Source organism: Phocoena phocoena, chromosome X (assembly GCF_963924675.1).
Source record: "Phocoena phocoena chromosome X, mPhoPho1.1, whole genome shotgun sequence".
NCBI lineage: Eukaryota > Metazoa > Chordata > Mammalia > Artiodactyla > Phocoenidae > Phocoena > Phocoena phocoena.
Window position 1 is genome coordinate 99400191 of NC_089240.1, and position 27469 is coordinate 99427659.

At 40.9% G+C, this 27469-nt stretch overlaps 1 protein-coding gene across 1 annotated transcript in view; it reads right to left on the reverse strand.

Annotated features, from left to right (window-relative positions):
* Positions 1-27171, reverse strand: part of KLHL13 (kelch like family member 13) — a 191964-nt gene extending 164793 nt beyond the window's left edge. Inside the window, exon 1 of the mRNA XM_065900574.1 lies at positions 26886-27171. The gene's annotated coding sequence lies outside the window, so the exon portion shown is untranslated. The remainder of the gene's footprint in view (positions 1-26885) is intronic.
* Between the last annotated feature and the right edge of the window lie 298 nt (positions 27172-27469).

The following is a 27469-nucleotide window of genomic DNA, read 5'->3' on the forward strand; positions in this document are numbered from 1 at the left end:
TGCTGAAAGGAGCAATTATGAACATGCTTGAAACAAATGAAAAACTAGACAGCCTCAGCAAAGAAATAAAAGACTCAGTAAAGAAACAGAAGATATAAAGAACCAAATGGAACTTTTTTTTTTTTTGCAGTATGCAGGCCTCTCACTGTTGTGGCATCTCCTGTTGCGGAGCACAGGCTCCGGAAGCGCAGGCTCAGCGGCCATGGCTCACGGGCCCAGCCACTCCACAGCATATGGGATCTTCCCGGACCGGGGCACGAACCCGTGTCCCCTGTATCGGCAGGCGGACTCTCAACCACTGCACCACCAGGGAAGTCCCAAATGTAACTTTTGAAACTGAAAAATACAATAACCAAAATAAAATACTCACTCCACAGATAGGCTCATCAGTAGAATAGAAGGGACAGAGGAAACAATCAGTGAACTCAAAGATAGAAAAATGTCCAACCTGAACAACAGAGAGAGAAAACCAAGCAAAAAATGAACAGAGCAATCAAGGACTTGAGGGACTATAACAGGAGATCTCACATTCATGTCCTCAGGGTCCCAGGAGGAGAGAAAAAGGGGGTGTGACTAAAAAATACTCAAAGAAATAATGGTCAAGAACTTCCCAAATTTGGCAAAAGAAATAAAGTTATGGGGCTTCCCTGGTGGCGCAGTGGTTGAGAGTCCGCCCGCCAATGCGGGGGACCGGGTTCGTGCCGCGGTCTGGGAAGATCCCACATGCCGCAAAGCAGCTGGGCCGGTGAGCCATGGCCGCTGAGCCTGCGCGTCCGGAGCCTGTGCTCCGCAACGGGAGAGGCCACAACAGTGAGAGGCCTGCGTACTGCAAAAAAAAAAAAAAAAAAGAAAAAAGAAATAAAGCTACAACTTCAAGAGGCTGTGTGAACCCCAAACAGGATAAATCTGAAGAAATCTAATCTAACATATGTCATAGTCAAACTTTTGACAAAGGAAGAAATCAGAGACAGAGAAATGACACCTTACCTATAGGGGAAAATAATTCACAGGACAGCAGATTTTTCATCAGAAGCCATTTAGGCCATAACGCAGGGGCACACAAGATTTTCCAAGTGCTGAAAGAAAGAACTGTCAACCCAGAATCCTATGTCCAGTGAAAATATCCTTCAGGAATGAAGGAGAAATTAAGACATTCTCAGATGAGGAAAACTAAGAATTGGTTGCCAGCAGACCTACTCTAAAAGAATGGCAAAAGGAAGGCCTCTAAACTGAAAGGAAATGATAAAAGAAGGAATCTTGTAACGTGAGAAAGAAGAAAAGAACATGGTAAGAAAAGTATGGATAAATACAATAGATTTTCTTTCCTTCCTTCTCTTGAGTTGTCTAATTTACGTTTGTGGTGATGGAATAGTTCTATATCTTGATGTAGAGGTGGTTACATGAATCTATAATGTGATAAATGGTATAGACCTATATGCATACATTATACCAATGTCACTTGCTGGGCTTTGATAATGTACTGCAGTTACGTTGGGGAAAACTGAGTGAAGGGTACATGATACCTCTCTGTACTATATCTTTGCAAGTTCCCTCAGATCTGTAATTATTTCAAAGTTTTTTAAAAGTCTCATCAAAACCAAGCTATTTCCTATTACTGAGGTAATTTAAAACAAAGCCTATCAATGAGAGTCAAAGGCAAAGTCATTCATAGTCTGATGGTTATTTTTCCAAATAATTGACAACAATAACAAGTAATTTACCTGCTAAAAATGCCGCCTATTACTTGATAACTATTAAACTGCTGATGTTGTCATTTACCTTATTCTTTTGATATTTCTTCTTCTGGAGAGGTTTGCTTTAAATAAAATAGCTGGAAAAATAAATTGAAACTAACAGCCAAAGTTCTTTTGAAAATCAAATGACACTATATAAAATAACAACACTCAGCGTTCATTGAATCTTGCGATATTCTAGGTACCATGCTAAACACTCACATATGTTATTTTATTTAATTCCTATAAAATCCCTTGCTTTTTCCATTTGAGATGAGGCAACCATGACTCAATGAAAGTAAGTACCTTGCTTAATTACACACAGATAGCAAGTGGCAGAGTCTGATTTTAAGCCAGGCTTAGAGCCTTAACACTGTTAACCACTACTATACTATTAAGTCCACAATGTTCAAGTACTATGTTATGTAATAGATAGAAGGGATGTGTGCCGATGTCTAGTGAATGCTTCCTATTAAATCACACACTGCTAATGATTTTAAGTATTTCAATTAGGATTTCAATCAGAAACTCAAAGAAATAAATGTTTTTCAATAGATTATAGCTAGGAAATCATAAGAACTGATTTTATGTCTTAAAGGTAATGTTCAATAGCATGACTTCCCTACAAGATTATGACAATAAGTCTTACAATGGTGTAAGATGCTGAAAAGTAGCTGTTATAGATTTTCATGTTATACAGGCATAAGAAGTTTCTGATAGGCTAAAGATTACCAGATTTTCTAAGAGAGTAAGGGGAAAACATCCACAGAAAAATTACACTTTTTTATTTGTTAAAATGCTCTTAATTTTCAAAAGCCAACATAAAGTTAACTTTAAATTATGTTGAAGTACAAAAATATTACAGGAAAGGCATTGACACCTTTAGTTGTACACCATCTGAAACAAATATTTTTGGGGTAGACTTCCTTAAATGTTTCACAAATATACGAGGCTCCAATGAACACAACTTAAGTGAAACTTCATTTAACTGGAAATTTCCCTGCAACTCTTAAGAGAAAGATAAATGATCATAATGCAAACTATTCTTATAATGGTCCTTTAAAAACAAGTATTCAATATATGTTTCTGAAGCTGTACACTTGGAGACTTTAAAAACCGTAAATTAAAGCCATTCACAGATCCCTTCCATATCCTTCCATATTCTTTATTGCCCTTAAAGAAATATATTCATCCCTGATGATACAAATGCTTCCCATTTTTAGATAAAGTTTAATTTAGTGTAGATCTCTGCTTACTGTTCTCTCTTTGCCCATATTTTATACCAAAATACAACATTCTATTTTAGCTTCATAAAAAGCCATTTTTGAACAAAATGGCTCCCAAATGCATTGAGAGGGTTCATGCCACCTCATGATTTTTGCCTGAATGGCAAAATAGCAAGGCCTGATGCAGCAGCTGCTACCATGTTCTCAGTTACTTCAGGAATTTTTACAGTTTATTGGCGTAACGTGAGAGTTTATACAATTATCTACAGTATGTCATGACTAATACATACACATTACTAATATTACAAGCTTGCTGCTTGGGCTTACTTTTTCCATTAAGAAAAACACTGACATTGTTATGTTAATTATCATGGAAATCTATGGTGTATCATGTTTTCACCTTTGAGCAAAAACATTAGAATCCATTAAGTTCATATTTTTTAATTGGCATACTAGACAACGTGCCAGTTTCATGACCCACTTTGGCCTTCAACCCAGTCCACCTATCAGTGAAATAAAACATGGAAAAATCATTTTCATGATATCACTCACCTACTGAAAAACTGCCAGTGGTTTCCCTCCACAGCCTAGTATTTAAGTCTCTCCATTTTCTGGCTCCGTTTTTCTGCCTTCTCTCTTACGACTAAATATCAATCAGCTGAACAGATCCCAACAGCCATCTGTACATCCTTATCTTTGAACTCTTACTTATACATTCCCTTCACCTGGAATGCCCTCGCATAGCAAAACTTTACCAGCCCTCAAGGCTCACCTCAAAGCTTAAGTCTTGATTGAACCTACCTTGATTAGTCCCACTGTGTCTATTTGGCACTTTTTTTCTCAATTCCCTTTTACAGGTCTATACATATCATCTATCCAAAGATATTGCAAGTTCCTTGAATACAGAGGCTCTTGATCAAGTAATTTAACTTCTCCCTCTCCATTAGATTTTATATCTTTTTAAAATTAGAAGGGCTGGATTAAATGATCCCTAGGGGTCCTTCTGGGTCTAAAATTTTATACATCTACTTCTTGCTCATCCTATAACGTGTATATCGTAGTCATCTGATAAATATTTTGAGCTGTCTATCTGACTTTATCAATGCCTATTATATGGCTATTGGAAAATATTCTAAGTATTGCAATTTCCAGATGGCAATTAGGAAGAGCTTCCAGCTGAATCAAGCAGCCATAATTAGTAAGCTAAATATTCATTCAGTCATTTTCTCATTCAACCAATATTAATTAAACATCAGGGACAGGTATCATGCTCTGACATGGAGATGACAGACCTGGCCCCTGCCCTCAAGGAACTCGTAATCCAGTCGGAGACACAGAGAAGTCAAAGCACTATATTTACAATAAAGATTGCTAAAGAGAGGCACAAACAATACTATAGAAATACATGGAAGAAACAGCTAGCAGTGGCTGTGAGGTAGAGGAAGCTCAAGGAAATGTTCCCAGGACAGGCGACAACTAAAGTGAACCCTGATGGAACCAAACAGTCAGCATTTCAGGGAGAGTACCAAGCACAAAAGTGTGGCGATAAAAGAACATGGCAAACTGGAGGAAGCGCAATTTCGAATGTAACTTTAGGTTAGGAAGGGTGAAAGAGAAGCTAGAGGGACAGGCAGGGGTCAGAATTAAGATGGGCTTGTATGTAATTCTGACAAATTTGGATTTTTGTCCTTATGCAAATGGGTAGTCGATGCTATGGAAATAATATCTCCAGATAAGTCATTAAATTGACCAAAGATCCAAGTTTGATGTTAGAAACAGTGTACAGCAGAGACTGTTAGTTGTCCCCCAATATCTGTGCTTCCCTTCTTATACAGTAATAATAATTTTAGCTGGGCACATGGCCACATAGCTAAGGACCACATTTTCCAGCCTCCCTTGTAGCTAGGTGACACCATATGACTAAGGGCTGGCCAATGGGACCTGTGCAGAAGTGATGTAGGAAACTGCCAAGATATACTCTTACATAGAAGGAGTGTCTTTTCTCCCGCCCCTTTTCCCAGCCCTTCTGTTGAAATGAGAATGCAATACTGAGTTAGAGCAGCCATGTAGGATCACAAGATGGAAGCTGCTTGTTAAGGTGGCAGAGCAACAAGACAGAAGGAGCCTGGGTACCTGATAATTGAGCAGCTGCCATCTGACCCTGAACTGCCTACTTGGACTGTTATGTGAGAAAGAAATATCTTGTTTAACACACTGGATTTGGGGGGTCTCTGTTACAGCAGCTTAACTTGTATCCACATGAATATACAGTGGAATTTAAAATTGGATCTAATAATATATGTGTGTGTGTGTGTGTGTGTGTGTGAGTGTGTGTGTATAACTGAATCACTTTGCTGTATACCAGAAACTAATACAACATTGTAAATCAACTAGACTTCAATAAAAAATAAATTTAAAAAAATAAAATAAAATAAAATTGGATCTAATAGACTCAAGAACTGTACACACTTACCAATAACACCAGACTGAATTTAAAAGGGAGTTCTATAATTCACATCTTTCACGTTTAAGTGAGAGTGTAGAGGTTATCAGAATGTAGTTGTACTAAAACAACTTAAAAGTAGTACATATAGGGGAATCGGGAAGATGGCGGAAGAGTAAGATGCAGAGATCACCTTCCTCCCCACAGATACACCAGAAATACATCTACACGTGGAACAACTCCTACAGAACACCTACTGAACACTGGCAGAAGACCTCAGACCTCCCAAAAGGAGAGGGGATTAACAGCGCTGCTTAAAGGAGCTCCAGAGACGGGCGCGAGCCACGGTTAACAGCACGGACCCCAGAGACAGGCAGGAGACGCTAAGGCCTCTGCTGCCGCCACCAAGAAGCCTGTGTGCGAGCACAGGTCACTATCCACACCTCCCCTCCTGGGAGCCTGTGCAGCCCACCACTGCCAGGGTCCTGGGATCCAGGGACAACTTCCCCGGGAGAACACACGGCGCGATTCAGGCTGGTGCAATGTCACGCTGGCCTCTGCTGCCGCAGGCTCGCCCCGCACTCCGTGCCCCTCCCCCCCCCCCTCCCGCGGCCTGAGTGAGCCAGAGCCCCCGAATCAGCGGCTCCTTTAACCCCATCCTGTCTGAGTGAAGAACAGACGCCCTCAGGTGACCTGTACGCAGAGGTGGGGCCAAATCCAAAGCTGAGCCCCGGAAGCTGTGAGAACAAAGAAGAGAAAGGGAAATCTCTCCCAGCAGCCTCAAAAGCAGCGGATTAAAGCTCCACAATCAACTTGATGTATCCTGCATCTGTGGAATACATGAATAGACAACGAATCATCCCAAATTGCGGAGGTAGACTTTGAGAGCAAGATTTATGATTTTTTTCCCCTTTTCTTCTTTTTGTGACTGTGTATGTGTGTGCTTCTGTGTGAGATTTTGTCTGTATAGCTTTGCTTCCACCATTTGTCCTAGAGCTCTATCCGTCCGTTTTTCTTTTCTTTTAAAACAATTTTTTTCTTAATAATTTTTTTTTTTTTTTTTTTTTTTTTTGCCGTACGCGGGCCTCTCACTGTTCTGGCCTCTCCTGTTGCGGAGCACAGGCTCCGGACACGCAGGCTCAGCGGCCATGGCTCACGGGCCCAGCCGCTCCGCGGCATGCGGGATCCTCCCGGACCAGGGCACGAACCCGTGTCCTCTGCATCGGCAGGCGGACTCCCAACCACTGCGCCACCAGGGAAGCCCTAATAATTATTTTTTATTTTAGTAACTTTATTTTATTTTATCCTCCTTCCTCTTTCTTTCTTTCCTTTCTTCCTTCCTTCCATCTTTCTTTCATTCCTTCCTTCCTCCTTCCTTCCTTTCTTTCTTTCTTCCTTCCTTCCTTCCTGCCTTTCTTCCTTCCTTTCTTTCTACTTTTTCTCCCTTTTATTCTGAGCCGTGTGGATGAAAGGCTCTTGGTGCTGCAGCCAGGAGTCAGTGCTGTGCCTCTGAGGTGGGAGAGCCAACTACAGGACACTGGTCCACAAGAGACCTCCCAGCTCCACATAATACCAAATGGCAAAAATCTCCCAGAGATCTCCATCTCAACACAAGCACCCAGCTTCACTCAACGACCAGCAAGCTACAGTGCTGGACATCCTATGCCAAACAACTAGCAAGACAGGAACACAACCACACCCATTAGCAGAGAGGCTGCCTAAAATCATTATAAGTCCACAGACACCCCAAAACACACCACCAGACGTGGACCTGCCCACCAGAAAGACAAGATACAGCCTCATCCACCAGAACACAGGCACTAGTCCCCTCCACCAGGAAGCCTACACAACCCACTGAAACAACTTTAGCCACTGGGGACACACACCAAAAACAATGTGAACTACAAACATGCAGCCTGCAAAATGGAGACCCCAAACACAGTAAGATAAGCAAAATGAGAAGACAGAAAAACACACAGCAGATGAAGGAGCAAGATAAAAACCCAACAGACCTAACGAATGAAAAGGAAATAGGCAGTCTACCTGAAAAAGAATTCAGAATAATGATAGTAAAGATGATCCAAAGTCTTGGAAATAGAATAGAGAAAATGCAAGAAACATTTAACAAGGACCTAGAAGAACTAAAGATGAAACAAGCAATGATGAACAACACAATAAATGAAATTAAAAATGCTCTAGATGGGATCAATAGCAGAATAACTGAGGCAGAAGAACTCATAAGTGACCTGGAAGATAAAATAGTGGAAATAACTACCACAGAGCAGAATAAAGAAAAAAGAATGAAAAGAACTGAGGACAGTCACAGAGACCTCTGGGACAACATTAAATGCACCAACATTCGAATTATAGGGTTTCCAGAAGAAAAAGAGAAAAAGAAAGGGACTGAGAAAATATTTGAAGAGATTATAGTTGAAAACTTCCCTATAAATGGGAAAGGAAATAGTTACTCAAGTCCAGGAAGCACAGAGAGTCCCATACAGGATAAATCCAAGGAGAAACATGCCAAGACACATATTAATCAAACTGTCAAAAATTAAATACAAATAAAACATATTAAAAGCAGCAAGGGAAAAACAACAAATAACACACAAGGGAATCCCCATAAGGTTAACAACTGATCTTTCAGCAGAAACTCTGCAAGCCAGAAGGGACTGGCAGGACATATTTAAAGTGATGAAGGAGAAAAACCTACAAGCAAGATTACTCTACCGAGCAAGGATCTCATTCAGATTTGATGGAGAAATTAAAACCTATACAGACAACCAAAAGCTGAGAGACCTCAGCACCACCAAACCAGCTTTACAACAAATGCTAAAGGAACTTCTCTAGGCAAGAAACACAAGAGAAGGAAAAGACCTACAATAACAAACCCAAAACAATTAAGAAAATGGGAATAGGAACATACATATCAATAATTACTTTAAATGTAAATGGATTAAATGCTCCCACCAAAAGACACAGACTGGCTGAATGGATACAAAAGCAAGAGCCATATATATGCTGTCTACAAGAGACCCACTTCAGACCTAGAGACACATACAGACTGAAAGTGAGGGAATGGAAAAAGATATTCCATGCAAATGGACACCAAAAGAAAGCTGGAGGAGCAATTCTCATATCAGACAAAATAGACTTTAAAATAAAGACTATTAGAAGAGACAAAGAAGGACACTACATAATGATCAAGGGATCGATCCAAGAAGAAGATACAGCAATTGTAAATATTTATGCACCCAACATAGGAGCACCTCAATACATAAGGCAAATACTAACAGACATAAAAGGGGAAATCGACAGTAACGCATTCATAGTAGGGGACTTTAACACCCCACTTTCACCAATGGAAAGATCATCCAAAATGAAAATAAATAAGGTAACACAAGCTTTAAATGATACATTAAACAACATGGACTTAATTGATATTTATAGGACATTCCATCCAAAAACAACAGAATACATATTTTTCTCAAGTGCTCATGGAACATTCTCCAGGATAGATCATATCTTGAGTCACAAATCAAGCCTTGGTAAATTTAAGAAAATTGAAACTGTGTCAAGTATCTTTTCCAACCACAACGCTATGAGATTAGATATCAATGACAGGAAAAGATCTGTAAAAAATATAAACACATGGAGGCTAAACAATACACTACTTAATAACGAAGTGATCACTGAAGAAATCAAAGTGGAAATTTAAAAAAATACCTGGAAACAAATAACAATGGAGACACGACGACCCAAAACCTGTAGGATGCAGCAAAAGCAGCTCTAAGAGGGAAGTTTATAGCAATACAATCCTACCTTAAGAAACAGGAAACATCTTGAATAAACAACCTAACCTTGCACCTAAAGAAATTAGAGAAAGAAGAACAAAAAAACCCCAAAGTTAGCAGAAGGAAAGAAATCATAAAGATCAGATCAGAAATAAATGAAAAAGAAATGAAGGAAACAATAGTAAAGATCAATAAAACTAAAAGCTGGTTCTTTGAGAAGATAAACAAAATTGATAAAACATTACCCAGACTCATCAAGAAAAAAAGGGAGAAGACTCAAATCAACAGAATTAGAAATGAAAAAGGAGAAGAAACAACTGACACTGCAGAAATACAAAAGATCATGAGAGATTACTACAAGCAACTCTATGCCAATAAAATGGACAACCTGGAAGAAATGGACAAATTCTTAGAAAAGCACAACCTGCCAAGACTGAATCACGAAGAAATAGAAAATATGAGCAGACCAATCACAAGCACTGAAATTGAAACTGTGATAAAAATCTTCCAACAAACAAAAGCCCAGGCCCAGATGGCTTCACAGGCGAATTCTATCAAACATTTAGAGAAGAGCTAACACCTATCCTTCTCAAACTCTTCCAAAATATAGCAGAGGGAGGAACACTCCCAAACTCATTCTATGAGGCCACTGTCACCCTGATACGAAAACCAGGCAAAGATGTCACAAAGAAAGAAAACTACAGGCCAATATCACTGATGAACATAGATGCAAAAATCCTCAACAAAATACTAGCAAACAGAATCCAGCAGCACTTTAAAAGGATCATACACCATGATCCAGTGGGGTTTATTCCAGGAATGCAAGGATTCTTCAATATACACAAATCAGTCAATGTGACACACCATATTAACAAACTGAAGGAGAAAAACCATATGATCATCTCAATAGATGCAGAGAAAACTTTCGACAAAATTCAACACCCATTTATGGTAAAAACCCTGCAAAAAGTAGGCATAGAGGGAACTTGCCTCAACATAATAAAGGCCATATATGACAAACCCACAGCCAACATTGTCCTCAATGGTGAAAAACTGAAAGCATTTCCACTAAGAACAGGAACGAGACAAAGTTGCCCACGCTCACCACTCTTATTCAACATAGTTTTGGAAGTTTTAGCCACAGCAATCAGAGAAGAAAAGGAAATAAAAGGAATCCAAATCGGAAAAGATGAAGTAAAGCTGTCACTGTTTGCAGATGACGTGATACTATACATAGAGAATGCTAAAGATGCTACCAGAAAACTACTGGAGCTAATCAATGAATTTGGTAAAGTAGCAGGATACAAATTTAATGCACAGAAATCTCTGGCATTCCTATACACTAATGAAAAAATATCTGAAAGTGAAATCAAGAAAACACTCCCATTTACCACTGCAACAAAAAGAATAAAATATCTAGGAATAAACCTACCTAAGGAGACAAAAGACCTGTATGCAGAAAATTATAAGACACTGATGAAAGAAATTAAAGATGATACAAATAGATGGAGAGATATACCATGTTCTTGGATTGGAAGAATCAACATTGTGAAAATGGCTCTACTACCCAAAGCAATCTACAGATTCAATGCAATCCCTATCAAACTACCACTGGCATTTTTCACAGAACTAGAACAAAAAATTTCACAATTTGTATGGAAACACAAAAGACCCCAAATAGCTGAAGCAATCTTGAGAACGAAAAACGGAGCTGGAGGAATCAGGCTCCCTGACTTCAGACTATACTACAAAGCTACAGTAATCAAGACAGTACGGTACTGGCACAAAAACAGAAAGATAGATCAGTGGAACAGGATAGAGAGCCCAGAGATAAACCCACACACATATGGTCACCTTATCTTTGATAAAGGAGGCAGGAATGTACAGTGGAGAAAGGATAGCCTCTTCAATAAGTGGTGCTGGGAAAACTGGACAGGTACATGTAAAAGTATGAGATTAGATCACTTCCTAACACCATACACAAAAATAAGCTCAAAATGGATTAAAGACCTAAATGTAACGCCAGAAACTATCAAACTCTTAGAGGAAAACATAGGCAGAACACTCAATGACATAAATCACAGCAAGATCCTTTTTGACCCACCTCCCAGAGAAATGGAAATAAAAACAAAAATAAACAAATGGGACCTAATGAAACTTCAAAGCTTTTGCACAGCAAAGGAAATCATAAACAAGACCAAAAGACAACCCTCAGAATGGAAGAAAATATTTTCAAATGAAGCAACTGACAAAGGATTAATCTCCAAAATTTACAAGCAGCTCATGCAGCTCAATAACAAAAAAAAAAAACAATCCAATCCAAAAATGGGCAGAAGACCTAAATAGACATTTCTCCGAAGAAGATATACAGATTGCCAAAAAACACATGAATGAATGCTCAACATCATTAATCATTAGAGAAATGCAAATCAAAACTACAATGAGATATCATCTCACACCAGTCAGAATGGCCATCATCAGAAAATCTAGAAACAACAAATGCTGGAGAGGGTGTGGAGAAAAGGGAGCACTTTTGCACTGCTGGTGGGAATGTGAATTGGTACAGCCACTATGTAGAACAGTATGCAGCCTCCTTGAAAAACTAAAAATAGAACGACCATACGACCCAGCAATCCCTCTACTGGGCATATAACCTGAGAAAACCATGATTCAAAAAGAGTCATGTACCATAATGTTCATGGCAGCTCTATTTACAATAGCCAGGAGATGGAAACAACCTAAGTGTCCATCATCAGATGAATGGGTAAAGAAGATGTGGCACATATATACAATGGAATATTACTCAGCCATAATAAGAAACGAAATTGAGCTATTTGTAATGAGGTGGATGGACCTAGTGTCTGTCATACAGAGTGAAGTAAGTCAGAAAGAGAAAGACAAATACCGTATGCTAACACATATATATGGAATTTAAGAAAAAAAAAATGTCATGAAGAACCTAGGGGTAAGACAGGAATAAAGACACAGACCTAGTAGAGAATGGACTTGAGGATATGGGGAGGGAGAAGGGTAAGCTGTGACAAAGCGAGAGAGTGGCATGGACATATATACACTACCAAACGTAAGGTAGATAGCTAGTGGGAAGCAGCCGCATAGCACAGGGAGATCAGCTCGGTGCTTTGTTACCACCTAGAGCGGTAGGATAGGGAGGGTGGGAGGGAGGATGACGCAAGAGGGAATAGAGATGGGAACATATGTATTATGTATAAATGATTCACTTTGTTATAAAGCATAAACTAGCACACCATTGTAAAGCAATTATACTCCAATAAAGATGTAAAAAAATTAAATAAATAAAATGTAAAAAGCGATCAGAAAAAAGAAGTAGTACATATGAATAGACGGCAAAAATGAATTATCAACATAAATCACCTAAATAATGTGGTTACAATAGTGTAGCCATGGGCTCATGTTAATTTGTGGTCCTAAAATTACTATTCCAGTATTCAGAACCAGTTTTTTTTTTTTAACTGATAGAAAAGTTTTAACTAGCAAAGATGACACAGGAAAGGAAGGAGCAACATCCACACCCAGATTTAGCAGTATCCATGCTCCCCATCCTAAGGCGACTGATTTCTAAGGTTCTCAAACTATCAGGTAAAAGTGACTATAATAGGTCTTCAAGAGTCTCAGGTTGCCCTGTGCATACTATTCCTAACACAGCAAGCTATACATAGGAGCCCAAAAAGCCCTTTGGGGATACCCCAACAAGGCTTATCCTATCCCATGCTGCCTTCCAGGGTTGATATCCATCCCCCACTTTCCCCACCATATTGAAATTTACCTTCATGGTCAGGCTCTTAGTATCTTTCAAGATGATAATTACATATCAAGTAAACTACTCCATGTTAACAAAGCAAGTTTAGAGGAGACGTCGCCAAGACTTTCCGTAAACCCATTTTAACCTGCTAGAGCAAAGTACCTAACCTTCATTTGGTTGGATCAAAAAAAAAAAGTGGTTTTGTTAACTAAAAACCAAAACTAAAACGAACAAACAAAAATTCTTTAGAAGCCACAGGTCTAACCAAATAGTGGAAATATTAGGCAAATTATAAGACTGCAGTACTTTTGGCAAAGAAGTAACATTTTAGGGACTTCCCTGGTGGTCCAGTGGTTAAAAGTCCGCCTTCCAATGCAGGGGACACAGGTTCAATCCCTGGTCAGGGAACTAAGATCCCACATGCCGTGGGACAACTAAGCCCAAGCGCCGCAACTGCTGAGCACAAGCCACAACTAGAGAGCCCATGTGCCGCAACTACTGAGCCCATGCACTCTGGAGCTCGCGCGCCACAACTAGAGAGAGAAAACCCGCACACGACAACTAGAGAGAAGCCTGCACACTGCAATAAAGAGCCCGTGAGCCACAACAAAGGATCCCACATCCTGCAATGAAGATCCCACGTGCCGCAACTAAGACCTGACGTAGCCAAATTAATTTAATTTAATTTAAAAGAAAGAAGTAACATTTTAAAAACAGACAGAACCACTAGGTGCCCTTCAAATCATGTCATGGAAGCTATCTATTCCTATACAAGTCCCTTGGCAGCTTGTTTTTCCACTAACTACATTTTTCCAATTGAATGTTAAATGATGATGGTCACAACTGTGATTTTATAGTCTCCACTTAAGTCACTGGAAAGGGATATAGGTAACAACACAGAAGGGACTTTGGGCACACAAAGAAAGAATGAGGGTTTTATAACTAAGGGCAGCACTTCAACTTGATGGAGCCAGAGACTAATTTTCCTCTTCCTCATTGTAGTTACGATGGACTGTGACCAAAGAGCACCAAGAGAGACACACTAGGCTTTACCAGGCATTTCCACAGCTCTTTAGAACAAAAAGAGTGAATCGGATACTGTGACTGCCTCTCAGAATGAAGACAGGACTTGGCCTTGTTCACCACTGCATCCCCAAGACCTGGGTCAGAAGGTACTTCACTAATTTTTCTTGAATGAATTGATGTGAAATGCCTCATTTCCTCTCATCAGAGACACGGTGCTGCCCTATATAGTAAGGCTAATTAGAGCCATTGAGTCTCCTCTGTCTGCAAATATAGCCGATTCATCTTTAAAAATGGTAGATGGACCTAACCCACACACAGAGTCACTTAGAGCCATTCTAAACCATTTAAGGGTCTAAACCATTTTTGGCACTAAGTTAAGCAGAAAATCAAACTATTGTCAAGTAATAGTTTATGCATATACTGTAATGGGTTCATTTCGGAAAATCAATGAATGATATCTCAAGTCATAGAAAACTCAAGTTGCACATTACTCTAGATCCTCTTTTCTAAATGGTGTGATACTTTCTCATTCGGAATGGCCCTCTTAAAGCAAACCAACTTGGCTTGCCTTCAATAAGCAGGTTTCTAACCCCCTTCCACGTAGCCCAGTATCATAATAGCTTAATAACAAAATTAGCAATGGAAAAAGACACCAAAGTTCCTACATCGAAATTCCTAAATCAAGCATCGTTTTTTAATTCCACAGCACCTGACTCCTTGATCCCTATTAATCTCCGTGATAAAGATATGCTTCCACCTAATTATCATAAAGGTGCACTTGGGTGTTCTAGTGACAGCAGTGTCATCTTGTTTGGTTCTATCCTACCCATCAGCTGTGACATCACCACACTACTGCCACACATAAAGAGCAGAGAATCCATGTACAGAAGGAAATTTTTAAAAATACTTAAGATTCACAGTAAGTCATTTTAAGTGAATCAAGTCACTTTAGCTTCAACTGAAACTACTTGGGGACCTGAATAGAAATTCAACTCAAGTATATAATAAGCATAGAAAACTACGGAGGAAGTTTTAAGTACCATTTCAAAACTGTTCTGAAAGAAAAAGAAGTAACAAGAGACGGATCCGAGATGAATTCATTTTAAAAGATACCTATGTTCTTCAAGACATCTAATTATGTCCATGGATTATTTTTAATAATAAAAAGTAAACAGCTATTCTTTAGCCTGAAAGGTAACACTGACTCTAACTTATTACTATAATGAAGAACTGGGAACAGCCTGCTCCCTCCCATGCCACGCACACAGATATTTGGTTTAATAACTCCCACTAGGCAGAAATGTAGTCCTTGACTATAACAACTGACTATATTTTGGTGAAGTCTGAGTGGCTGAAAAATCCTTTCAGATTTTTTTCAAAATACTCCAACTATTTCACAATACCTGTATATAATATCATGCAATACATTTTTAAAAATAAATTTATTTATTTATTTTTATTTTTGGCTGTGTTGGGTCTTTATTGCTGTGCGAGGGCTTTCTCTAGCCGCAGAGAGCGAGGGCTACTCTTCGTTGCGGTGCACGGGCTTCTCATGGCGGTGGCTTCTCTTGTTGCGGAGCACGGGCTCTAGGCGCGCGGGCTTCCGTAGTAGTTGTGGCACGTGGGCTCAGTAGCTGTGACTCGCGGGCTCTAGAACACAGGCTCAGTAGTTGTGGCGCACGGGCTTAGTTGCTCCGCGGCATGTGGGATCTTCCCAGAGCAGGGATTGAACCCGTGTCCCCTGCATTGGCAGGCAGATTCCTAACCACTGCGCCACCAGGGAAGCCCATGCAATACATTTTATAAGACCCTTTCTGTAACACGTCACCCCAGTACTAAATCCCAGCAAACTATATCCCTGTTGCTTTTATCTCAACCACCTATCCACTAGTACTCTATGTCAGGCGTAACCTTCAGAAATATTTTTTTTTTAAAATGCCAGTGTATACACATAACATTTCTCAGGCATCCCTGGCTCTGGTCCATTATAGAAGCACGCACAGACAAGGTGGGAGCCATTCACACAAGCGGGTGTAGCAGTTTTTGTTTGTAAGTACAAGTCTGGCTTAGTTATGTAGTACTAATATCAATACACTTGTGATAAATAAATAATGAGCAGATATATATACACAATTTGGACTGAGAATTCAAAATCAGATAAATACATAATCCTTTGAAAGACCAGTCACTAATCAAAATGAAATTAAAAGAAGGCGTTCTGTAGCAATTTGGAGCTAGATCGCACAAAGCAGCCTCAAATGTGCATTACACTGAGCAGAGCTCTATGAACATTTTGATGGGGAAGCAGTAGTACCAACAGCCACACTACTTCCAGCCCCTTCACGGCCACATTTGTTTCAAAACATATTTCTCTTTTGGGGTGATGAAAGTGTTCTAAAATTGACTGTGGTGATGGTTGCGCAACTCCGTGAATATACTAAAAACCACTGAACGGTACACTTTTAATGGGCGAACCGTATGGTAGCTGAATCATAGCTCAATAAAGTTAAGTTGCTCCCTATTTTTAAAAACATGTTTGTGGAGCAAAATACTGCACACAAAAGCAGCTCTGATTGGCTGCCAATATAAAGGATTCTGAATTTGATTTACCCTCAAATTGTTTTCCCAGTTCAAAATAAACATGTACACACATGCATGCACATCTGCACACACATAGGCAACATACAGGCACAAAGCTTTGGGCATTAAAATGTCAGAATGCTTTCCTTGTTTCTCAATAAGACCCTTGCTCTGCAAAAGTGCCTTATTAAAAATACCTTGCCAAAAAAAAAACAATACCTTGCCAACTTTAACACCCTGCTCTGATGGTTCCCCTACATTTCTCCAGAATGTTTTCTAACATGCCTTAGTTAGCTATCGTGCTCCTATATAATGTCCCCTGTGAGAGACAGAATAAAAGGAAGGGTTGTGGTTCAAAAGCACAGACTCTACAACTAGACTGCATGGATGCTAGGTCTTCTACTTATTAGGTGTGTAACCTTGGGGTCGTTATCTAACTTCTCTATGCCTCAGTTTTCTCATCTGTAAAATGGGGATAACAATGGCCCCTCCCTCACAGCACTGTTATGCGGTTTAAATGTGTTAATGCATATACAGCCCTTACAATGGTGCTTGGTATTAGTATTAGCATCGGCTGATAGCAAGTTGCTTCATGTTCTCTGTTGCCTTTGCTAGACTGTAGGATTATTTCAGGGCAGTGAATACCTTTTCTCCCTCCTAACCAAATGCTTTACATACAATCAGTCCACAGATGCTTCCTCAATGTTTAAACACCACAGCTATATGATGCCAAAAGCACTTAGAAAATTCCGTAATAAATCCAAAACTCATTTTGACAAATGTCAAATTGTGCAAGTACATATGCAGACCTAGAATAATGGTTGGCATCTCCACTGCTGAAGTTTTGGTTCATCCCATCAACTGAAAGACTAGAGATACGAAAGGATCCTTAGTCTTCTATATCATTAGTGGAAAAGCACTAGGTTAGAACCAAGGGCCCTACATTCTGCTCCTAGATCCACCTCAGACGATGCGACCTTCTGCAAGCCACTTAACCTCACTGTGCATCTACCACTGGGAGGATAATTAACCATTCTTCAAAAGCAAGATGCTCTAAATAAAGGGCATTATCTTTCATATTGAGCTCATTTCTTGAGGGTAGAGTAAGTCTAATCTTTTCAGTACTTGAACATACATGATCGTAATAATCATCACAAAACCCTGTGAATAGACAGCAATGAGCTGCCTGGTTCTTTCCCTTCTGTGCACCTATGGCATTCCAAATCCAAGTCCACCACCCACGGGGTATCTGTCTCATCACGTGTCTGACACGGCAACCAAAGGAGAACACTGGAAGGTGGAAAAGCAGACATGCTACCTTCGTATGCTTCCGACTCAAAAGGTTAGAGCAGCTCTGCAACTACAGCAGCTCTCAGTAATCTGTTTAGACTTAGACATTCATTTATCAAAACTGCTCTTGAATTTTTATCATCTCTAAGCGGCTTGACTACTACGAGTCTTCCAATATTTTCCACTTTGAGGGCTTGAAATCTGTAATAGAGATAAATCAGGAAAATGTATTACGTCTTGAAGTAGCAGAACACCAGAGGTTTTCATGTTTAAAAGACAACACTGTTTGCTGTGCACATTTTCCTACATCTCCCTTTCCCTTCAAAATGGAGATTAAAATTTAAATCCTATTAAGCTAAACAGTATTGTATTTAAGTATATACTGGGTCAATCATATTTAAAACTTGACATTTTCCTCACATTCAATGTAATTCTATCTTTGAATAAGTAATAAGCCAAGCATTTACCACAAACTTTCTTGTCTGCCAGAAAACTAGTGCTACTTCTAAATGGTCTACTCACCATTTAAAAGGTACACGTTCAGAAAATAGCATCCCAGCTGGGATTAAGGCAGTATAAAGGAAAGATGCAATTTTCCCTAAGATTTCTGGTTCATATATAAATGGCAAAGCTCCGAAAGTTTTAACCAGCTAGGCCATAAATCTACTAAAAGAGTCAATAATAACTATACCTACTATGTGGCTTGAACTGTACTTAGCACTCTATATGCGTTATTTCATTTAATCCTTAACACCAACAGACGAGGTTGTTTACAGAGGGGGCAACGAGGCTCAGAGAGGTGAAGGGAGTTGCCCAAAATTACACTGCCAACAAGAGGCAGAGTTGGGATTTGAACCCCAGCCTGAGATTCCAGGGCCGAAGATCTTAGCCACTGAACTCTATACAGCGTTCGCACCGAGAAACATGCAAGAGTGGAACAGAAAACTTTGTTGAAATGAAGCATTCTTTAGAAATAAGTGGGACCACGAAGCAAAACTCTACAACCCTCTTATCCCTTTTTACTGAATAGACTATAAAAGCACGTCACACATGGATTATAAAAACCATTCCTTAATCACCCCTCTATACCCATTTCCCTATGATCTTTGGGCAGTAAAATGTTACAACAAGGTCAGGCCCTGGGAACTGTGTCTGGAGTGGGACAGCAATAACAAAAGTGGGACAGCAATAATAAAAAGCAATAATTGAAAGAGTTCGTGTTTGACTTACTCCATTTACTTTCACCCCTTTCTTCACTTGCCTTTCTCTTCATCTTTCTCATTTGGAGGAAGGCAATCCACTGCTTTGCAACAGGCATACCTCTGGCGTGTTGCTTGCCCATTTTCAAAACCACCTCAAACTCTAGAAAGCTTTTATCAACCTCTGAGCACATGAGGCTTGATAACTTTCCTCTACTATTAAATATTTCAGTAGCCAGCAACTGACAAAGCAGTTTGTATAGTGAATGCATTATAAACGAAAGGAGATTCAAAGTTAGCAAAAGTTAACTTCAGTCAGTGACACAAGCAAGTGTGCGTAGAATGCGGCAAAGCTTTGACCCCATCAATTGTGCTGCTTTAAGTTCATGGTCATTATGTTCTAACAACCTCTCTTCTGAAGACAGCAGTCCCTTGGCAGGCCCTTCACGGTCAGTCTTAGCTACCACCCCGCAACATGAAGACCACAGCTAGCACACAACACATTTTAAGATTCAGATCACTATCAAACAACCAGAGCGCTCTCTTGAACTAAAAGAAATTATGCAACATAGGGGGAAAAGATGGATGTCTACTGCCTTTGCTGCAGGCCATTAGGGGTTTTAAGGCTATGAAAATATATGAGTATTTGACTAAAGGAACAGACTCAAACAACACAGCGTGGCCTCAGTGTTTTTCAAAGCATCACCCCAGGGTTACCACAGCTGCCCTTGCAGGCAGACTTTCTCTGAAGTACTGGGTTTTACCTCAAATTTTCATTATGAATACTGTATTGTGAAGCACAATGTATTTGAATTTAAATATTGTTAATTATTTAAAATTAGCTACCACCGAGTGTTCTTCTCAATGTTTGTGTAAAATAAATGCTTCAAGAAAACACAAGCTGCTTTATTTTGTAACTCTTAGTACACATTATCATGTCACCACCCTGCTAATCCAGTATACCCAGTGTGCTCCAGTTTGAGAGAAAGAGCGCTGGACAGAGATTCTATTTGTTTGAACTAGTGCAATGCCAGGAATATAATAGGTACTTCATAAGTATTTGTGGAATGAATTGGCAGAATGGCTTCAAGGACTAGTTTTCAACTCCAAGAACATTCCAGAAAAACCTTTTGAGACACATAATTACAAAAGAAAACCACAAAAGAACAAGGACAAAGAAAATATACCAATTATGATTTACAAATATTGATAAGGGAGAACAATAAAAACCATACTTTGCTTAGTTTAGTTGGAAGGAAAAGGCTGCCAGGATGTCATACAGAGATAAGGTTGCAGGGGGTAGGGGTGGTTAGGGTGATTAAAAACCAATTCCAGTTAGCGAACACTAAGACGAGTTTTCAACTGACTCTTGTGCTTTCCTTTGTACGTTTTTAATATTAATGATTTCAAACTTACAGAGGAAAATAAGGAATTGTAATGGATACCTGTGTTCCTGTGTACCCAATGCATGATGCTGAAACTACTGAAGTCCAGGAACCATGCCTCATTTGTTTTATACCTTTCTCTGGCTTTTAATACAGATTTCTATATACATGAGGAGTTCAAGAAATGTTTAACAACTGCCAAGAATAAGTGTCTAATCATATTAAATTCTTAACTGCATCCTCTCCGCGAGCCCCTCCCCAAAAACGACTTGCCCTAAAAAAAGCATGCTTTGTTTTAAATAACAGAAGAAAAACAAAAAAATCAATACTTTTACTGGTCCTAGATGAAAGAGTATTGAAAGACTGGGGTCTCAGCTCATTTCAATCATGTGACCCGGCCGTATCTGTTTTCCTATGATAAAATGAGGCTCACGTGGCCGGCCCTCCATCCAGAGTTGTTGTATGAATAAATCAGCATGTATTTACATGGTAACCATTACAAGCGGGGTATTGGGAAGGATAATATAGCATATTTACCTCCCTAATCACTACCAACAGCAACGACTTACTATGTGCAAGGCCCTGATTTAAGCACTTTTATGTAAGGTATACAATCCCTTATCTGAAAACCTTGGTGCCAGACATGTTTCCAAATCCAAAAACGTCCAGACTTTTAGGTAGGCAGTAACCTGCATGTACTATATATACGTTATGTAATACCCCAGTACGGCCTGAGGCACTGCCCCATAAACACATTTCTAATTTTACAACAAAACCAAATAAATATTAACATTAAGTAGAATAAAGGCTATAAACTACATTTGTATCCATTCAAGTCAAATTTTGTCAGCATCTGAGTTTTGGCACCTAACTTACCAAATAAAAGTTTTATCACACCTTTTTTAAAATTTATTTATTTATTTTTGCAGTACGCGGGCCTCTCACTGTTGTGGTCTCTCCCGTTGCGGAGCACAGGCTCCGGACGCACAGGCTCAGCGGCCATGGCTCACGGGCCCAGCCGCTCCGCGGCACGTGGGATCTTCCCGGACCGGGGCACGAACCCGCGTCCCCTGCATCGGCAGGCGGACTCTCAACCACTGCGCCACCAGGGAAGCCCCTATCACACATTTTTAAAGTAAAAATTGCAAACAACACATTTTAGATGTACCTAACTCATTCAGTCCTTCCAAGTACTCTAAGATCGAAGTTCTCTTATTCCTATTCTACAGATGAAAACTATGAGGTACAGAGAGATTAACTAACTCACCCAGTGCACCCCAGCTAGTAAGTCTCCTGGCCTGAACTGCAACCCAGGCAGCCTAGCTCCACTATTGTGCTCTTAACAACTATGCTCTATGACTTCTCTCAGAAACTGCTTGATGACACCAGACAAGCATGTGAAAAGTAAAACAGTACTAAACAATTTAAGTACCCAAAACAATAGGGGAAACAGCACAAGGCAGCATGTATTCGTTATTCAACAACTATTTATAGAGGACATACCATGTGCCAGGTGTTCAGGAGACAACGACGAGCGAACCAGACAAGGTCCAGGTTGCCTTCATGCAGCCAGAGACTGGTGGGGAAATGGCCCGGCATCAAATAAACACAATTATGACATGCATGGCAAGTTTGTGTGACTGCTGTTCATATCCAGAGGAGGAGATCAGGTCAGTGGGGGGCGGTGTAACAGGACATAAGATTGGAACTGTTCCTTGACTAGTACTGGGATTTGCAAGGACAAAAAGAAAAAGGGAGGGCTTTTGAAACAGATGATGGCATGGCATCCATTCAAAACACCGTTACTGTGCGCCTACTCTATGCCAAGAATAATGCTAAGCACAAAAGTTCCAAACTAGGTAAAAATCCATTTAAACCAACAGAGGATTTGTGTAAGAGAATAATAAGGACAAGTGGGGTAGCAGGCCTGGGTCACATCATGGAGAACCCTTGAGTGTTGAGGAGCTGGGATTAGACCCTGCAGGAGTCCCTGAAAGTTATTTTGCAGGTTTCTGCCTCACAATATTAGGATTTATCCCTATGGAATGTCAATGACTATCTGCATTCCTATTTGGGGCCAATTAGACCTCAAAGCTGGATTGCTTTCAAGCAAGGGCTCAGGGCAACAAAATAAATGCCAAGTCTAAATTCATTTAATCCTCAAGGAATAGAGAAAACTCTAATCTCTCAAAAACTAAAGGTATGGAAATTTGAAAATGCTGGAGAAGGGAATGACCAACTCCTCTTTTTCTTTTTTTTCAATTTTTCAATTTATTTATTTATTTTTGGCTGCGTTGGGTCTTCATCGCTGTGCGCGGTCTTTCGCTAGTTGCGGCGAGCCAGGGCTACTCTTGATTGCGGTGCGCGGGCTTCTCATTGCGGTGGCTTCTCTTGTTGCGGGGCACGGGCTCTAGGCGCACAGGCTTCGGTAGTTGTGGCACACAGGCTTCGGTAGTTGTGACTTGAGGGCTCTAGAGTGCAGGCTCAGTAGTTGTGGTGTGCGGGCTTAGTTGCTCTGCGGCATGTGGGATCTTCCCGGACCAGGGCTCGAACCCATGTCCCCGGCATTGGCAGGAGGATTCTTAACCACTGCGCTACCAGGGAAGTCCCCCAACTCCTCTTAAAATCCCAAAGGCCGTTTCTAAAACCTAAGTTATTCCTTCATACGCAAATGAGATTTCCAACCTTCCAAAGTACATTTCTATGAGAAAGTAAAACATCATTCTTTGAAAAACAAATTCTTAAGTTGAACGATGATCTGATCTTTAATGAGGCTGGTGACAACTTACCTCAGGGCACAGGTGACAATGTGACAGTGGAAACTCAACTGCGTTTTAACATACCTCAGAGTTCCCACTCCCCTAACCCCTTATCTAAGCAGAGTGGAAGAAGTGAATTACATATTTATTCAGCATACATATCAAAGATTTTCATTCTCAGGTCTTAATGTAAACAACTCAGTAGCGAGGTATTCTATTTGTCCTCTGCAAAACAAATTCTCTTTACGCCCACTAATATTTTTTTCAGTCATTGACCTTCCACAGAGAAGTAGGTAACAAAGACTCTTCAATGGATTCCCGCTGTTCTGAGAACCAAACTCAAATTATTTCTCAGAATCTCCAGGCCCTGCATCACCTATTATCTGCCTCTTTCCAGGCTCCTTAACTCCTTTAACCACTCCCCCACATTGCTCACTAGGCTCCATCCACGCTGGCTTGTTTTCCGTTCCTCAAACATCTCGTTTGTTTTTCTGCCTCAAGGCCTTGACTCTTCTCTCGGCTCTTGACAAGGTAAACTGACAAGTTAAGCTCAATCTCTCTTCTTTCATGTCTCTGTTCAAAGGTCACCTTTGCTGGGAGGCCTTTCCAGAGCACCCTCACTAAATAGGCCGGTCCCAGTTCTCCATCTCACAGTATTTCCATCATTGTTGTCACCACCATCTATAAGGATCTTCTTCATTTGTTTCCTTGTTTATTGTCTATATCCTTTGGTGGAATATAACCTCTGTGAGACTCTAGAAGAACAAGGATCATGCCTCTTAAGGTTTATCATTGTGCGTAACCCAGGGCCTGGCAAATAGAAGGTGCTCAACAGATATCGTAAAATAAATTACTAAATGAATGAAGAATATATTTAAAGGCTGATTGCTATGAATGTCAGTAACTTGAGAAAGCCTTGTTTTTCTAATTTTGAGATGTTTCTCTACAGCTGTTCATTTTTCAAAATTCTTTCTACATTTTCTGAAATCTGGTGACACCTGACAAATTGTTGTGCTAGTTCATGGCAATAAAAATACATCACTCAACCAATGGATTTAAGAAAAAATACTTTGAGGAGGTTGTAGTAGTTTGTTAAACATCAGTAAAATCAAACAGTTTGAAAACTGGTTAGTCTCACTCCACTAACGTAAGTCAAATTACATGAAGAAAAGTAATTTAAAATGTAAAGAAATGCAAAAGAAGAGAATTCGACAGCAAACTGCAGTTATGTTTACTAACATCAGAAATATCCAGTTTGATAACTTCTAGGTGTACTAGGTGGATTATCAAGTACATTTTGAGTAACCTTCTAAGATTCAGAGCAAAATGCTTAAGACAAACTCATATCCACCTTTGTCTTATTTTCTGGCAAACATAAGTAGCTCATACTAGGGCAATGTTACCTTAGACTTGGTGTCAGTAACAATTACCAAGGAAAAAATGGCATAGTAACCTAAACTCTTTTCTTTGAAACAGTTGGCAAGTTTGTATATCTTTCCAGAAAGGGTTGGCAAGAAAATTACAGATTTAGAAGGGTGGGCCTATTGGTATAAATCCCCTTTCCCTACTATATCCCATTTTTTAAAAGGACTACAGTGAAGTCAGAAATTTACCAAATGAATGAGGGAAACTACAGATCACCTGTAAGCCATAGAACTAAACTGACGATCAACAGACTTTAATATTCTTGTGAAAACCACTTTCCTCAGAACATCACCTTAAACTCGATACTGTCATACCACCCTTTTTTAAAGTGTGCTTATAAAAATCGCAGATTAAAAGCCTTGGGAATTTAAGGCTCTTATTTATCTATTTTAAAAACACATCATTTGATGTTGCAACAGAAGCTACATGCTTTGTCTCACTGCCAAAGAAGTGCTCCCAGGACAGTGAAATTTAGTCATCATCTTTATCCACAACTTGGTTTCTTCTGAGATGATTGCCAATTAATACACAGTATGTCAATGGCAACACCTGGTCACGCATCAAGCAAACAATTCTATCACTGTTAAGTATAAGGATATTAATAAAAACTTGCAGATAAGGGAGCTAGTATTTTTAAACGTAAAATGATGTCATAACTGCTTAATGGATTATTTCATTTTTCTCAGTTTTCAAACTTGAACACTGGATATAGCCCATTTCCAAGAACACAGCCGCCGAGGTCAGCATGTGCTAGTTTACTGTATCTGCCTCCACTTTCAGCTTCTTCATTCAATTTTCTTCACGCACTAATTAGCGCATGGAATTGAGTAAAAGAACCTCAGTATGGGAGCTAACAGGGCAACTGTATGGGGAGAAGGCGATATTGCTAGAGCTGTGTGAAATCAGCTTCAGCGCACTAATCCCCAATCCACAGAAAAGTCGTCTCTTTGACATGGTTTTTAAATTCTGCTTCTTGAGGGTATATACAGATATGAGATCTGAAGCAAGAAATTGTGGCTTCTTTAAAAGAAACAACAAAAACAAAGGCAGGGGCCCTCCCAACAGAGACAGTTTTAAACTCCAGATTCAGTGTAACCACCTCTACATCAAGATATAGAACTATTCCATCACCACAAACATAAATTAGACAACTCAAGAGAAGGGAACAACTCAAGAGAAGGAAGGAAAGAAAATCTACTGTATTTATCCATACTTTTCTTACCATGTTCTTGTTGTTCCCATTCAATGTGCTTAGTAATCAGCCTATGCTAACTTGAGTGACTTTATCCCAAACCACTAGTCCTCTGACTACATTAAAACGATGAACACCCCAGTCTGCAGAAGCCAGGCATCAAAGTCAGTCTCTCTCTCTCTCTCTCTCTCTCTCTCTCTCTCTCTCTCTCTCTCTCCCTCCCTCCCTCCCTCCCTCCCTCCCTCTCTCTCTCTCTCTCTCTTTCTTTCCCCGGCCTGCTTGGCAGCGTGGGAAGAATCAGATTCAGGACCATGTGCTAGAATTAAACACAAACATACATACATACATTCTAAGCGGTTGTGGTTCTTGAACTAAGTTACTGAAAACTAGAAAGAAACTTTCAAGTTCCTCAGCTGGTATTTGCTAGAGGATCATTCCCATCACTTGCAGTACACCGTAATAGATTGTAAGCTTCCAAGAAAATCATTAGACAACTGTGATTGATCCAAAGAAGCCAAGACTTTTAGAGATGAAGACGTTCAAAGCAGAGTTAACAGCTCCGAGGAAGAGAGGAGTGTGCTCCTGACTCGGGAGCCAGCAGCGGAGCCTACCAAGTTAGAAGATTATAGAGGAGGGACGGTTGGGAGGCACAAAGCAGAAACTGTTAGAAGGCAAGAGACAGTGGGGCCCGAGGCGGGCAGAGGGACCCCAGACCGTCAAGGGCAGCGACAGCCCGGAGGAGAAGATCTTAGAGGGATAACAAAGAAGCAAAGGAAAGCTAGGTACAGTGGTCCTCAAAGAACCCAGGCGACTGGCGGAGCCAGCGAGTCCGGGAGGTAGGGATGAGAAGGTGCAGGGATGAGGGCGCACAGCGGCAAGCGAGAGAAAATGGGTTGCGGGGTGAGGGGACGTGCAAAGAGCGAAGGTAGTTCCCTGTCCCTCTGACCCTGGTGCAGATCGCAACTCCTTACCGCGCGCCGCCTGGCCCCGCCGGGTCCCAGGGGCTCGGAGGCGGCTGATGGAGCCGCTGCGACTTCAGGACCCTGCCTCACCTTGTTTGCCGCGTCCCGGCGTCCGTTCACCCCGCCCGTTCACCGGCTGCTGCGCTCCGAGGGCCAAAGAGCTAGTCGCGCGGCGCAGCCGGGGCTCTGTCCGGCTGTGAGGCACCGGCCCCCAATCCTCCGCACCCCCTGGTCGCCCCGGTCACTTCGCCTCGCTCTCCCGCAGGCGGAGAGCACGGACCCTAACCCGAACGCCGCTCCACTTATTTCAAAAGCCCCCGTCCCACGCTTCCCCGGAATACGAGCGGAGCTGCTGCGGCCGCAGCGGCAGAGCCTCCGCCTGACCTCACCGGGGGGTGGGGGGGGCCGGAGCCCAGTTGAGGAGGGGAGGGGGAGGGAGCGCGCGGGCGGGGGAAACATGGCGGCGGGGGTGGCCCCGGCGGCGCCTGCGCGGGAGGCGGGGGAGCTGGGGCTAGGACCGTGTGTAGGGTCCGAGCACAACTCCGCTGCAGCCGATGCGTGACGAGGAGGGGCCCGGAGGCGGGGTGACCGCCCAGTGGCCCTCACGCCTCCGAAACCGGGACGCTCGGCTTTGAGCACACTTGGCTTCTAGTGCCCAGGGTGCAGAAGAGGTG